Source organism: Pinus tabuliformis, chromosome J (assembly GCF_031772625.1).
Source record: "Pinus tabuliformis cultivar Carrire ecotype Pingquan chromosome J, CPIR1, whole genome shotgun sequence".
In the NCBI taxonomy this organism is placed as follows: domain Eukaryota; kingdom Viridiplantae; phylum Streptophyta; class Pinopsida; order Pinales; family Pinaceae; genus Pinus; species Pinus tabuliformis.
Genome location: NC_142295.1, coordinates 152,870,678 through 152,885,493, shown reverse-complemented (window position 1 = coordinate 152,885,493; position 14,816 = coordinate 152,870,678). Strand labels below are relative to the sequence as shown.

The window sequence follows — 14,816 nt, the reverse complement described above, 5'->3', positions numbered from 1 at the left end:
ACCAGACTTTTGACTAAGGCTTAGCCTCCTTAGCCTGAGAGGGCTCTCTCAAAATGTTATTGATTTTGACTATTGATGAGATGGCTAACTCTTGCAAGGTAAATTTAACAAATATGTTGGCTGGACAGACATTACAAAGACTTCCATTGGACTTATGGAGTTAATCATCCTTCAGTAAACTATAACACTACTCATACATAGAAGTCAGGGCATGTAATGTTTAAATACTCAAAACACATCTCATAGAAACCTCAGCTTATAAATACACACAGGAAATCAGAGCAGCAAAGTGAATTCTGAGTGATTGTGTATCTATACAACTGTAAAAACATAAAGGATAAAACAAAACCACATATCTTGAGCATTTGAAACACTGTATGAATCCTAAGAAGAAAAGCAGTCACTTGTATTACTGAAAATGAGTTTTTACACAAGCCAAAATAACACTCTGTTTTCTCAAATATCCAACCCTCTTTACATAGAAGTTTCAGCCATATATAGAAACATAACTCTAACTACTTTGAGCTTCCTCCTCCAGCATGAGGGGAGCTCGATGACTGCCAATGATGCCACCTACTAACTTTTAACTAACTAATAATTATAGCTAACTACTAATTGACAGCGCTGGAATCCTAAAACAATTAAAATTCTAATTCTACTAGATCTTCTAGACTTCTAAATCGAATAAGACTCAAATTCCATAACAGCCTTGATCTTCAATCATTTTCGTTTTCTGACATCTGGAGTTTGGTTGAGATAGCTGTGATTAACCTTTAATGCTCCATGTTTGTCTTCAATGATACATCTTTTCTGTTACCCTGAAACATAGGCCCCTGTTTGTCGGTCCTTGATGTGCTGTTCCATTTTGGTCGTCCAACACTAGAAAGCAGATAACTGAGATCCAGTTGTTGATTCTTCATGAGGGATATGCGCCTTGGTCTTAGCAAATCTGTTCTTCCAATAATATCCTCTGACTTCGCATAACCCAGCTGTGCAAGAATACTTCTAACCTCCTCTGCAACATACAAGAAAAAGTTAATCAAATTTCCAGGTATACCAGGAAACCATGCCCGCAATTCCTCTCTCTGGCTTCATAGTTCTTACAATCCATGCATTTGCAATCTTCTGAGCATAAAATATTTGCTTGGAAACATTCGCAATATTTTTTCAAACATCCAGACTTCTAAAAGACTTTGGTAACCGATACAATGATGTATCTTGGAGCCTGTCAAGAACATTTTTACAGTTGATATCGCTGAGCAGGTTTTCTTTACATGCATCAATGAACTTTGAAGAAGGTTTAACACAAACCCCAGCTTATAACAAAAATCATTTGTTGAATCTTCTCTAGATTCTCCCTCACTTCCAAAAGAACTATCCTTAATATCATAAATCAGACATGTTCAATCTAATACTGCATTACTATCGCAATCTTAAGATATCTGTCATAGCCATGAGATATAAAATCTCGTATGGCAAAGATGCCACTCAAGGCAGATAGCTGAAGCTCCATGCAATGAGGCATAATCTCTCCTTGTGCCCGGTCATAAGATACCCAAATAATTGATCTAGAGGCATATAGATCTACTCCAGCCTAGGCCGACTAGTGCCTCTTGTCATAAAAACTCATATTCTAGTAATATCCTCTTGAGCCACGGCCCAACAGATATCCACTGCCTGATCTCCGGCTTTCATACAGAGAAGAATACGAACCACCTCCAATATCAGTCCTGCCTGGCAAAGAACTGGTGCCGTAGCCTGGAGAGTAAATTCCACCAACTGCCGCACCTCCAAGTGCGCCAGCTTGATGAGTGTCATATAAGCCATAAGATTGCTGACCACTGTAACCTGATTGGGGCGCTCTGCCAAGCCGGCCATAACCGGTGCCTCCATAGAGCGGAGCACCAGCACTAACGTCGTAGTCTAGGCGTGCCCTCGAGTGCCTTAAATCTGGTTCTGCATACCTAGGAACATCATCCAGAGCAGAATATGGACGTTTTGAACCAGAAACTCCACCATAAGGACGGCTAGGCGCATCCAAATAGCTATGCACACGTTCCAGATGGCGACTATATCTATCATTAGCTATCTTTGCATAAGATTGCATCTCTTTGACTATGATTTGAATCACCACGTGCTCTTTTAATGTTTTGATGCTGTGGTGCAACCTCTCTGAATTGTATGATCTGTAGTATCTTTTCCGTCCTTGTTAATATCAATTGCAGTCTTTTGGCCATGATTTGGATCATCTGACCAACATTCCCAACTCTGCTCAACTAGTTCACCTTCTTCTAATTCAATTTGATTGGTGAATCTTTCCTTCATCAGTCGAACTAAATAAAGCATTTATCATCTCACACTAACTGATCATATAGATGAACTTGTGTCTCCTCTTCATGGGTTCCAAGACCTTTTTCATGTAGCTCTCAATTGACAATTTACTTATGGATGGCTTAATCCGGATCATATCTGATGGTTTGGCAAGGTAGCCATAAATTGTCCGCTTTCCATATCATGCTCATTGACTAGTGAGGATCTTTATCCGCCAGCTGTCATCTGTAAGGGGTGCCGTTGTTGTCACCCCGGTCTTGCCAGCACGTCCAGTACGCCCAACTCGATGTGTGTACATCTCAATGTTTGAAGGCATGTCAAAATTTATCACATGGGCAACATCTGGAATCTCTATACCACGACATGACCTCCTTTCCTCAGTATAGCTGCGAAAATTTCTACCTTCAATGATAGCATACCGTTCTGAGGCTTCGTCTGGCATCTTAAGGCCTTTGCACAGAACTTCACACAAAATATGCAGAGGTTTTATTAAGCTCGATTCAACTCTGTGCTAGTGATACGAACATAATCCATGACTGATATTTGACCAGAGTTCACCATTTTATCCCAAATTCAGTGCATCCTTTCTTCAATGCCATTTACACCGTTTGGAATTTTTCGAAAATCATTTAACCCGGCTTCTTTTTGTGTTGAGTTGAATGAGCAGTGATCTGTTCCTACCAACTGTAAAAGCCCTGTTGAAAGAGCAGCCTGAAGGGCTTGGTTGTGTCCAGACGACCTTATTGGTGGGCTCATCACGTATTGGGCAACAATCCTGAAGTCAGGATCCCAAAGTTTAGAATCATCGAGGACTAAACCAGAAACTACTGGCTCTCCTATTACCCTTTGACCGGATTTACGAGCCCTAACAATTTCATCAAGGGCATCAATGCTCATCACATGGACAACATACAGGGGTGTGTTGACAAACCGGATGGCTCTAGCAGTTGCCTCACCTTCCAGCATTGAAGGCCTGGAAAGAGCTTTTGCTGTGTAAATGTTATCACCAGTCACCATGCGAACCTTCACCAGCCTTTTGACATATATTCACAGCTTCTCTTACATTAGGTCTGCATGGATCCTTTCACATTTCTGATCTTTCAAGTCCCACTTGCACAGATGATGAAGAAGACCCCACAGTTGAGCCAGATAAATGACAACGAGAAGAAGTTGATTATTGACTACATTCAGATATTTCTTCCAAATCTGCTCCTCCTTGAACTTCATTAAATGACCCTCCTGTTGAGGAGGCAGACCCTACTGTAGGCTTTGGAACAGTCAAACCAGGAAACTGTTTCACAAGACCAGATGCCAGATATGAATCCAGCTTCTTTTTTATTGAGCTGTTCCAATGATTCTTTATCGCATTGTCTGTCCCTCCTGGTAGAAACTTGGCCAATTCAGCCCATTTGTTCCCATATATTTGGTGAGCACGGATGAGTGACAACTCTTCCTCTAAGCTCCAGGCATCTTTATTTATTGTTGGATTTAGATGGTTGTGCCACCTTTCACGGTATCTTCCAATGCTTTGCAATCTCAGACCACTTTTTTCACCCATACTTACTGACACAAAAGTTCATGACTTGGATGCTGAAAAGGATGAAAAGACTTTGGTATGGAACCAACTGGTGAATTACTTCCAGCAAAACTGCCACTGCCAAGACATGATCCATGAGGAGAAGATGCAAGCTTTGAGGATGCCATTGTTCCCCATGGTTGTCTGGTGGTGTTGATCCAAAGAAAAACCCAATAGAATTACTAGGTAGACTTTCTGATATGGTGCTTTGTCGGTTGCGAAATATTGGCTATGGATTCAAGCAAATTCCAAATTTCGTAGCGCAATATGAATTATGCGCTACGAAATCACCTAAAACATGTTGCGCTGCGAATCTGATAAAAGGATTTATGTGCTTTGTCCTCAAGCTAGTCTGAGAAATTTTGGCATTAGAATTTTCAGTGATAACAATACCAATGGATTTAAGTTGCTTTAAGGAATGAACCATCTCTTGAGAGGTAATGATGCCATCCACGATTTGAAGACCTTCCACGAAACCAGATTGTCTCGAGGAGATAAGGTTCAGAAGCAAAGGCTTAAGATGCTTAACAATAAAGTAGAAATAATCTTATATATAAAATTGCATAAAGCGTTGGGTCTAAATCCCGGGGGATCATCAAATTTTGTGATTTTAGAAATTAAAGAATAAATGTGAATTAAGACTTGGAAATACCTTATGGTTATGTCTTGATTCCTCCACCACTTCAAGTATATCCTTTCCAATAAAATTCCATGCTGCTTGATAAAATTCTACTATGAACCCATCTGGTCCTAGAGCTTTGTTCTTAGCCATTCCTTTGACAACATCCTCTATTTCCTCTAGAGTCACAATGCACATTAGGGCCATGTTCTGATCTTGGGAGATTAGCCGAGGGATGTGTTGAGTGATTCTCGAAACAACTTTTGATCAGTCCTAGGGAGGTTTCGAAAGGAGGGTTTGAAAATGATTAACCACCAGATTTTCCATCTCATCATGTTGAACCAATTTGTTCCCCGAGCCATCCTTAAGAGAGAAGATTCGATTATGTTGTCAGTGCTTGATAATTTCTTTGTGGAAGAACCTTGTGTTTCTCTCTCCTTCTCTAAGCCATTGTATTTTAGACTTTTGTTTCCACATAATTTCTTCTTGTTTCCTTCTTTCTTCTAGCTGGTTCACCAGGTGGACTTCAACATCTACTAGGCTTTTTGATCTGCCTTCTAAAATGATTTTTTGTTGAATTTCTTTCATTCTATCTTGGAGTTGTTTTTATCTTTCTAGATGTTACCAAACTCTTCTGGGTTCCATCACTTAATTTGGGACTTAAGATCGCTATTCTTGAGCTGGAATGTGTGCATGTGATTATGGCCCTGCATAGTGCTTCATTTCCACCAGCTTTCAACATTCTACATGAATAATAGATCTCTTAACCAAAAGGATTCAAAGCAGAAAGGTCGGTTTTTGGGACCCTTTTTTAGATCAATCTCCATCATGATCGGCCAATGGTCTGATCCCATGCGTGGAAGAATGGATGCTTATAAAAAACTATCTCTTCTTATTACCTGTTCAGAAACAATAAATCGATCAAGGTGTTGATATGAAAATCACCCTATGAGTGATTGCAATTAAAGATTTATTAAATGAAGGTATTACAGACTCATGTGCTGGTGTGTGTCTATGTTATTTAGGCAATGGATCGATCAGATTGTGAATACAGAGACACTTGAAATGGAAAACAACAGAGAAATACAGTAATCAAATATAAGAACACAAAATTTAATGAGGAGTTCACCCTATCCTCCAAGGCTACATCTCCGGTCCAGCTCTCAGTGGTGGCCTTCTCTTATTGTGTCTTAAAGCAAAGAATTACAATGAAGGAGCTCAATATGAGTCTCCTAAAACAGAATTTGCTTGGCAAGGTGGCTCTTGGATCCCCCAAGTCACTAGAGTGCACAGACTCTTTTCCTCACCAAACTTGTTGACCTCTCTGGTCTTTGATGGAAAGAGCCCAGTGTGGTGCTCAGTCCTAATAAATCCTCTCAGGGATGGCTTGAATCTCTCAAGCTCTCTAGTGCTCGATACTGCCTTTGGTCAGCTCAGCCCTCTGTCTTCTTTCTGCTTCTTTTGCTTCACTGTCTTTCTTCGTTTTCTCTGTCTTCTTCCTTTTCCTCTTCATCTCCCTCTCGGTGTTCGGTGTCTTCTACTTTGTCTGTTCATGGCTTTAAAGCCATTCAATCTCATGGCTATTTGATTCCCCTTCCACTTCCCATCGGATCACCTACCACAACTTTGCTTGGAGCTCCCTGTTTCGGCGTCATCATCAGCTCATAGGAAGTGGCCACTTGTCCTCCTGCAACTGCGCCAGCTTGCTTCGTCAGTTCGATTTTTTCCGTTACATCGTGGAATGAGTCATCTGCCACCTTGGCGGTCAAATCAGACGTCAAATTCTTATAGATCGTGGCTTAATCCCCTGTCGATTTCGGCTTTCCCGTCGGGCGCAATCTCAGCCGTTAGATCTGGAGCCTCCAGATTCGACGCCATTTGCACATTTTGCACTGTTGACTTGCTCGACCGCTAGCACACGATGAGTAGCAGTTTTCTCTCTCCTCCACTTACCACTTGTTGGCCGCTGAGTGGAATCACTCTGTTTTTACCAAACTGTTTACCGCCTGAGGGTGCCCCCGATAAATATCGCCAGTTTTTGGAGCACGGGTCCTGCCTTAGCCTTTAGCCTTTTTTTCCCACGGTTTTCCCAACTCCCATGTGACTGAGCACTCGGGGCCTCTCCTTATCTAGGGGTTTTGCCCAACGATGTGCGATTAATCGCACATCAAAAACTACCTCCTCCTCCCAATTCGGGCTTCCTAGGGGCTAGTTTCGCCTCCTGCGTGGTCTCCATGGGCCTCAGTCAGCGCGCCTTGATTGAGGTCCTCGTCGTTCCATGCTGGCTGCTAACTGCCACTGTTTAGAGGTGTTTCTGATCGCTGCTCTTAATTCTTTGAAGCCTGTCCCGACCTGATACAGTAATGGTTCTCTGATTTTTCTTCATCGATCCAATTCGGATCAGGTGTAATGCTACCTGATGAGGCCCCCCACGTTTGTTATTCTAGGTGAATACTCCATTAATTGTAAACATATCCATGAGTTTCAGTTCCGCTATTGTGTCTCAGAATACTTCCATATTTGCATCCATATGACGAAGCCCTCCCATTTTTTCATCTAGCGATGAGATTATATTGAAATCTCCATAAAGAATCCAAAGTTCCTCCTCATATAACCTTTTGAGTTTTCCTAAGTTCTGAAGGAAAACCCCTTTTTCTCCTGGAATGTGAGGCCCATATACCCCAGTCAGTAGAGCCCAATCTCTAGTCCCAATGTGGCAGAATTTACCTGATAGAATCCTGGGAAGGCTGACCCAATCTTCAAATATCACCTCCGTCAAATTCGATAAGATAGCTAACTCGCCATGACTACCATTGGAATCCTAGGCCATCACTTCGTATTGAAGTTTCAGGCTCCTTACAATCTCTTTCAACCTATGTTTTGAGATTTTAATTTCTTGAATAATCATAATACTCTAGTGATCTTTTCTGATCCGGTCCTTCAAATACCATTGCTTTCCTCTAATGTTGAGGCCTCTTACATTCCATGATGTAATGATCATTGAGAAGGTTTATTAAGATGGTGGAAAACCACTGAAAATGACGCCACCCTTCCCAAATTAACCAACAATTCGCCCACCATCTGTATGGATTCTTGCAAGTTCATTTGTCCTCTTTTCTTGCCTCCTTTCCTTGATGTAGTTGATTCCATTCCCTGTCCTTGTTGAGATCCCAAATTTTCTAGCTGATATATTGCTACATGTCCTTGCTTGGATTGGAACTGCTCGAAGGTTTCTTGATATAATTTCCTTTGATATTCAGGGATGAACTGTTCATCCAAGTGCCTCCATTCGTTTAAAAATGTTCTCATAAATTGTTCCTCTGTGTTGAGTTCTTCTATCGAGTTATTGATTTCCATATTAGTTTGTTCCACCTGTGTTACCTAGGATTCTTTATCCTGGGTTTCCTCTTTAGATTTTGACTTAGGTTTTTGTCCACCCTTGGGCTAAGTCTTAGGGTTTTCCTGGCTAGTTGGGCCACTAGATTCATTGATACTCTCATCCTCCTCTACCAGGGTTTCAAAGCGATTGTTTTGGTTCAACCCTTTCTTCTGTTGCAGGTGCATAGAAGCTGAGGGGGATTTCACATTCCTTTTCTTTTTTTGAACTTCCTGAAAACCTTCGGTGTCCTCCTGATCTTTTGCTGGTTCTTTGGATTTTGGTGAATCCGTAGCCTCTACTTGATTTAGAGGGAATTCATTGTATAAGTGATCGTATTCATGGCACTGCTTGCACCGAAAAGGGATGTGTTCATAATCTAGTGGTTGTTGCCATACCTCATCTTGATACTCCAACTCTATGAATTCTGGGAGAGGCTCAGTAATGTTCATATACACATAGATTCATGCGTATGAGGTATACCTTCCTCTCCTTGTTGAATCTTCCACTTTGACAAAACTCCCAATAGAATTTCCTATACCTTCCAATATCTTTGGATCCCAAAAATCCACCAGGAGTCCAAATAATTAGACCCATACCGGAGCGGCCATGAATTTCTCTTAATTTGGATTATAGCATTCCTCCCAATGTCGCATGAAGAGTCTCGCATTGTAATAGAAATAGGGTCCGTTCTCGAAGATCCTTTCCTTATCTTCAAGACTGGTGAAGATCACTGTGAAGAACCCTCGAGCACCCAAATTTAGATCTGTATGCCCTTTTGGCTGCCATTTTAATTGTATCCATTTTACCAGATCTTATTCTGATGGCTAGATACCAATAAACTTACATATTAGGGCATGATCTTTCATAAAATTCTGATACGTCTCTAGTTTATTGTTAGGAATTACAAATCTTGTTTTCTTGACTACTCTTGGCACACATTGTCCCTGAATTTTGGTTTGTCATTGTGCCCCCAACATTGGAGTACATATGGCTCCCCTGCCTAATCTATTGGTTGTCGCGACCACTCCTTGTGAGCTTGATTCCCCTCTCACAACGCTTCTATAGGAGGGGATCTCTCCCCTCCCATGTGTGTTCCCATCCTCGCCATCAGAATCCACAGAGAAGGCAATCCTTCTGCAGTGTACAAAGATTACTGATAAGGCAATTAAGAGTTAGAAGGAGGAAACCCTAATAGAGTGTTCCTCATTTTTTGAAAGATCCTCTTTCTCTATAAATAGAGTTTAACTTTAATTGCACCGAGAGGCGCTCTACAACCCAGTATATGAGGGAGACGTTGTCACGTAACGTAACGTTACATTAAAAAATATTAAAAAAAATATGTGGGAGATGTCACGTAACGTAACGTTACATTAAAAAAATATGAGGGAGATGTTGTCACGTAACGTAACATTAAAAAATATTAAAAAAATATGAGGGAGATGTTGTCACGTAACGTAACGTTACATTAAAAAAAATATGTGTCGGCTAATATATATTGTATATGCTGAAGATAAGTGTAATGTTACTATATATTTGTCAGCTAATATATATTGTATATGCTAAAGATATGTGTAATGTTACTTTAAAATAAAAATTTAGTTAAAATAAAAATTGTGTTAGCTAATATTAACAAAATTAATTTTGAAAACGATATATATACAATTTAAAAAGAAATGGATTAGCTTATTCATTGAATAACAAAGAAAATTAGGTAAAGGAAGTTAAGGATTCAATCGGGCATATCCTGTAATAATAACTAGGTAGATTTCATGGCTTTTATGTAATAATAATAATCACGTAAATTTATATTTTGTTGCCTTTTTCGTTGACTTCATAGAGATCACTGAAGTTTAGATGCACCACATCATTCAAGCATAATAGTTAGATAGATCACTGAAGTGGCAAAGTTTATATTCCGCAATAATCAAGTTTTTAACAATTAATATAGATGCTTTCCATCTATAAATTTAATTAATAAGCACATAAAAACTTAATATTTACAATATGTCAAGATTTTTAATAATGAATATTTACCATGGATATTATTAACTTCTAAGTAGTTTTTTTTTACAATACCATGGGCCAATACCCACAAGAGAAATATAGAGAGGGATAGGAGGGAATAAAATTATAATACCATAGGCTACTACCATGGTTTAACAATACCATGGGCCAATACCATGACTTATCAAAACCACATGTCCAAAAACAATAACTTATTTCAAAATAAAAATATTTTACAAATATTTTATTTTAATTTAATTTTATAACATTTTTTAATTAAATCTAAGAGCAAAAAGATTATAATTACTTTTGAGGTATATCTAAACCCTCCATCCTCATACTAATAATATTTTCATAGAGATTAAATGGAGGTTTTAATAAATTTAAAAATTAAAATAATTTTATATATACATATGTGAAATTTTTATAATATACATAATATTATAAAGAACTAGGGTAGATGCATCTTAACTAAGGATCCAAGCGGTGAGAAAGAAAAGTAATTAACAATGATAAAGGAAAGATATTGAGTGATTCTTTTAATTATTGTATTTTCTTTAACATGATTGATCCCAATATAGGTTTAATATTTTACAACCAATTATGTTTTTTATTAATTTAGATACTTTTTAAAATACAATACAATGGGATCATATTTAAGAAAGAGAGTGAGATGGAAGGGGGAATAGAGTGTGGGAGAGATACATAGAGGTGAGAGACACAGTCAAAGAGAAAGGAAGAGAAGGAGGAGGGGGAGAGAGGGAAGGAGGGAGATGCATTTGGAGGGGGAAAGAGAGGGAGTGACAAGGGAGAGATGAATATAGAATGAGGGAGAGAGGGGACAAGGGAAGAGGGAGAAAAGGAGAGGATAACAATAGGGGAAGAAGGGGAAGAGAGAGACAGGAAACATAGATATGGAGGGGGGAGAGAGGAGGAGAGAGAGAAGGAGAGAGGGAGGGATAGTGACAAAGTTGGAGGGTGGAGAGAGAGTGTGTGTATGATGGGGGAGTGACTGAGGGAGGTGGGAGAGAATGGGAGAGAGAGGAAGGAAAAAGAGAGAGGACTTGAGAGAGAGAAGAGAGAGAGGAGGAGAGAGATATGGAGTTGGAAGGGGAAGAAAGACATAGAGAGAGAAAGGTGGAGAGGGAGTGACAAGGGATAGATGGAGAGTCAGTAAGGCGGAGTGTTGGGAATGGGTCCCCTGGGGTCAATTTTGGGGTAAAAGGCCCAAGTCTTGGGGCATAAAGCCTAAATTTTGTAGGAAATAATGTAAAGTATCTACATTTTGTGACCACTGAGTGCGAAGATGTAAGCAGTCAAAAAGGGTTTTCCACCCTTAGTCTAGATAGTTGTGTTGGCTAAGGCAGTTTAGTACAACATAAGAGTTTTGAGTAAGTTTATGGGTATGTAAGAGCTAAGAGCAAAGAGCCTTAGTGTAGGAAGAGGATCTGTAGCTGAGTGCGCAGAGGCTTAGGGTAGAAGCCTGTAGCTGAGTGCGTGGACCCCTGTAGCTATGTGCGCAGGGTAGTCAGAGTCTGTATCGGAAATCTGGATTATCAATAAAGAGAAGTATTCTGGAATTATCTGTGTATGCATTATTTTACTTTTGTTATGCATGTGCGATTATGTTATGTTGAATACTGGGGTTATGAATTAATGCTATATTGATGCGTGAATCTATGTATTTTACTTTGTCATATGAACACAAGTAGGAATATATGTTTACATGGAGATAACCGTAATGCATGTTAAAGTTAACCAATACTTAGGTGAATCTAAGTAAATACAGAAGTAAGAGTAATTACAGAATCGTGTAAGTGCCCAATCTATCCATCTAGGGCCCACGAAGCACGATTAGAGACTTTCGCGGAGGCTTCAAGGATGAATAAGAGAAATACTTTGATAAGCCCTAAAGAGCTTATCGATTTGCGTGAAGGAAGGTTAGGGCATATAACCGACATCACAACCATCTCAGGGTGCGGAAACTTGGTTCTTGCATCCCCCATACTGCTTCGAGTGAGACTTCAGTCTGCGCTCAATAGACTGATGCCAAAAGGGCCAGTAGTGTAGGGATTTACTTGGCTACTTAATGCTGAACCTGGGTCAAGGCCCATAAGCCAACAAATGGTTCCATTGTCGGGACCGAGATATGCATAATGAGATGTGTGATGTCGCATCATTGGGATCCAACTAAGAAGGAGATTGAAGACTGGTTGGATAGAAAGGTCCACGAATTCGCGGCGCAAGAAAATAGGAATCCACAATTGACGAAAGAAAAGTGGTTGGATAGATATATCTACATAAATATACAAGAATCTTCTTATGTTCCTTCCCAGTTGAATTATACGAGTGGATCACGAAGTTCGAAGAAGGCCAAGGGAGTTGGAGGCTTGACAGTTCGATTTTCTGGACCCCATATTTAGTACGGAAATTAGAAGCCTCTGAAGATAAGATCATGCATGCCGTGAATCCTTGGCTCGATCGTATTGTAGGAGGGTTTGTGATAGAGTTCACGGTCGACACTTCAGTCAGTTACAACGAAGCAAAGTGTCGCTTCTTCAAAGGACTACGAGGTAAGTATTTGAAATAATTAAATACTTGGATTAAGATTCTCTTGTGTGAAAAGCGGTTTATGCAGTTACCTTGATGTTTGGAGCTACACGAAGTGGAAGGACTTTCAGGGACAGAGGAAGAAAAGGCCCTAAATATAGCCTGCTAATTGAACCTCCTATGAGTGACGATGAGGGAGAACCACAGGCTTCTTCACTGAGCACTATTCAGTTGATAAGACAGGGGTTCCCACGAATACCTCATCCACCCACACCGCCTCCATTCTCACCTCCACTGCTTACACCCTCACCCACACCACCACCACCTCCACCACCATTCAACATGGAAAACTCCCTAAAGCTACTTGTGTTTAAGGGCATGGGAAATGAAGGTTGGACTAGTTTTGGCTCATCGCGAAGGCTGTATGGGAAGCTTAGGGTATCACAGATGATCAAATGAAGAAAGTGACATTGGCTAGTGCTTTGCAGGATCGCACACAAACTTGGTACATTAAGTACTGCACTGATAATCCGACGTCCGTGTTGGAAGATATCCAAACTACGCTGAATAAGGAATTTATTAGACCTAAGTCTGAAGAGCGATCAATTGTGGGATTCAAGGAGCTATGACAAAGCCTGGAGAGATACCCTGGGATTTGGATCAAAGCTTGAAGTGTACGATCCATGAAGCTAACATGAATCTGACTGATGGGCAGCACCGCCAATGGTTTATGGCCTTGCTCCTACCTCATCTAAGGGTTGCATTATGACAACAGAAGATCAAGACCCAGGTGGAAGCTCTGGAAATCATGATGAGATTGCATGAGACAACAATGTAGGATGCTAATCTGGGGTTTCAGCAGATTCATGCGTAGTTGTAGAATCTTTGCCTCAAAATACAAACTTTGAAGAAAGAAAAAACAGCTCGGCCAGAGGCATGCGAAGAAGTGTGGTGCCTAAAGTGTAAAAGCCAGGGACATGAAAAATATCATTGTCCAACTTTTGCAAATTATGTTGCATCAAGGGGACCAATGCCTCTGAGGCCGGAAGTTGCAGTAGGGCCCGTGCTATGGTGTGCTATTTGTCAGGTAGTTGGGAAGCATACGACAAAAAATTGCCATTTTCTGCAGAAATTTGTAAAAAAAATGCAATAGCTCTTCCGCAACTTCTATCAATCTGTGGGTCATGATCAGCATAATTGCTGAAGCTACAAATTAATTATGGATAAGACAACTCCATACAAGATGCAGGCAGAAACACAACCTCCAGACCAAGGTGTTGGAGGAGCATGAGGCGAGTATCAGAGGCGCGATCGAGGCTGAGGTAGAGGAGGACCTAGTAGAGGTCGAGGGCAAGTTATTTGTTACAATTGTGGAGGACCAGGACACCACGCGAGAGACCGCCTGAACCTGACGCGGCTGTCATGAAACTATTGTACTTAGTTTGACCATGTGATAGAGGATTTCCTATATTGTGAGCTAAGATAGGTGAGAAGGAGGCGCAACCTTAGCAACCGACTCAGAACCTGCAGATGATGAGGGCTGAGCCTTGCGAGGAAGACCCTAAGGTAAATATTGTGCTCCGGACTGGAGCAATGACTGGTGAGGATAAGGTGAAGCAACCTGATGAAGGTGAGTGGGTTTGCAAAGCACCATAAAAAGAGATTGATATTGATTTAGACCACGCAAAAGAAACATTTATGAAAGCGAAGAAAATTTTTGCTGAGGCCTCTACCTCAAGAAGTCAAGAGAAGTCGACTGAAGAAATGGACTCGACCATGATTACCACATTCTTGGAGACCTGCATGAAACTACTCTATGATATCAAGGCTGTGAAGGGAGTGCTGGAGCTAATCAATAGGTGCACTAGCAAGGAAAAAACTATTGATGAACCCTGAGTAGTAAGAAAGCTTGGTAAGGATAAGGCAAGAACTAGACATGAGATGAGACTCACCACACAGATAGGGGAATACGAAATGGACCAAGTTATCTTGGACCTAGGGTAAGACGCGAACGTTTTTCTGAAATATACATGGGAAAGAATGGGGAGACCTATGCTACAATGGTCTCTGATTCAGTTAAGGATGGAGAATCAGCAGAAAATCATCCCAATGGGGAGGTTGCAGGGGGTTATAGTTGATATCGAAGGCGTGAGTGCACTAGTTGATTTTGAAGTGATAGAGATTGTGGATGACAACAATCCCTACCCTGCACTCCTTGGGATCGATTGGGCCACTGACATGAATGGGGTAATCAATATGAAGAAGCGAAAGATGATATTTGAGAAGAAATTGCTCTACGTAGTGGTGCCACTGGACCCTGCATAAGGACCGCTGTACTAAATTGGTTCACGATTATG

At 40.6% G+C, this 14,816-nt stretch overlaps 2 pseudogenes; both read right to left on the bottom strand.

Annotated features, from left to right (window-relative positions):
* Positions 1-2,904: 2,904 nt before the first annotated feature.
* LOC149226087 (dihydropyrimidinase pseudogene) lies at positions 2,905-3,348 on the bottom strand (annotated as a pseudogene).
* A 157-nt stretch (positions 3,349-3,505) lies between these two features.
* Positions 3,506-3,889, bottom strand: LOC149226086 (transcription factor MYB3R-1 pseudogene; annotated as a pseudogene).
* Between the last annotated feature and the right edge of the window lie 10,927 nt (positions 3,890-14,816).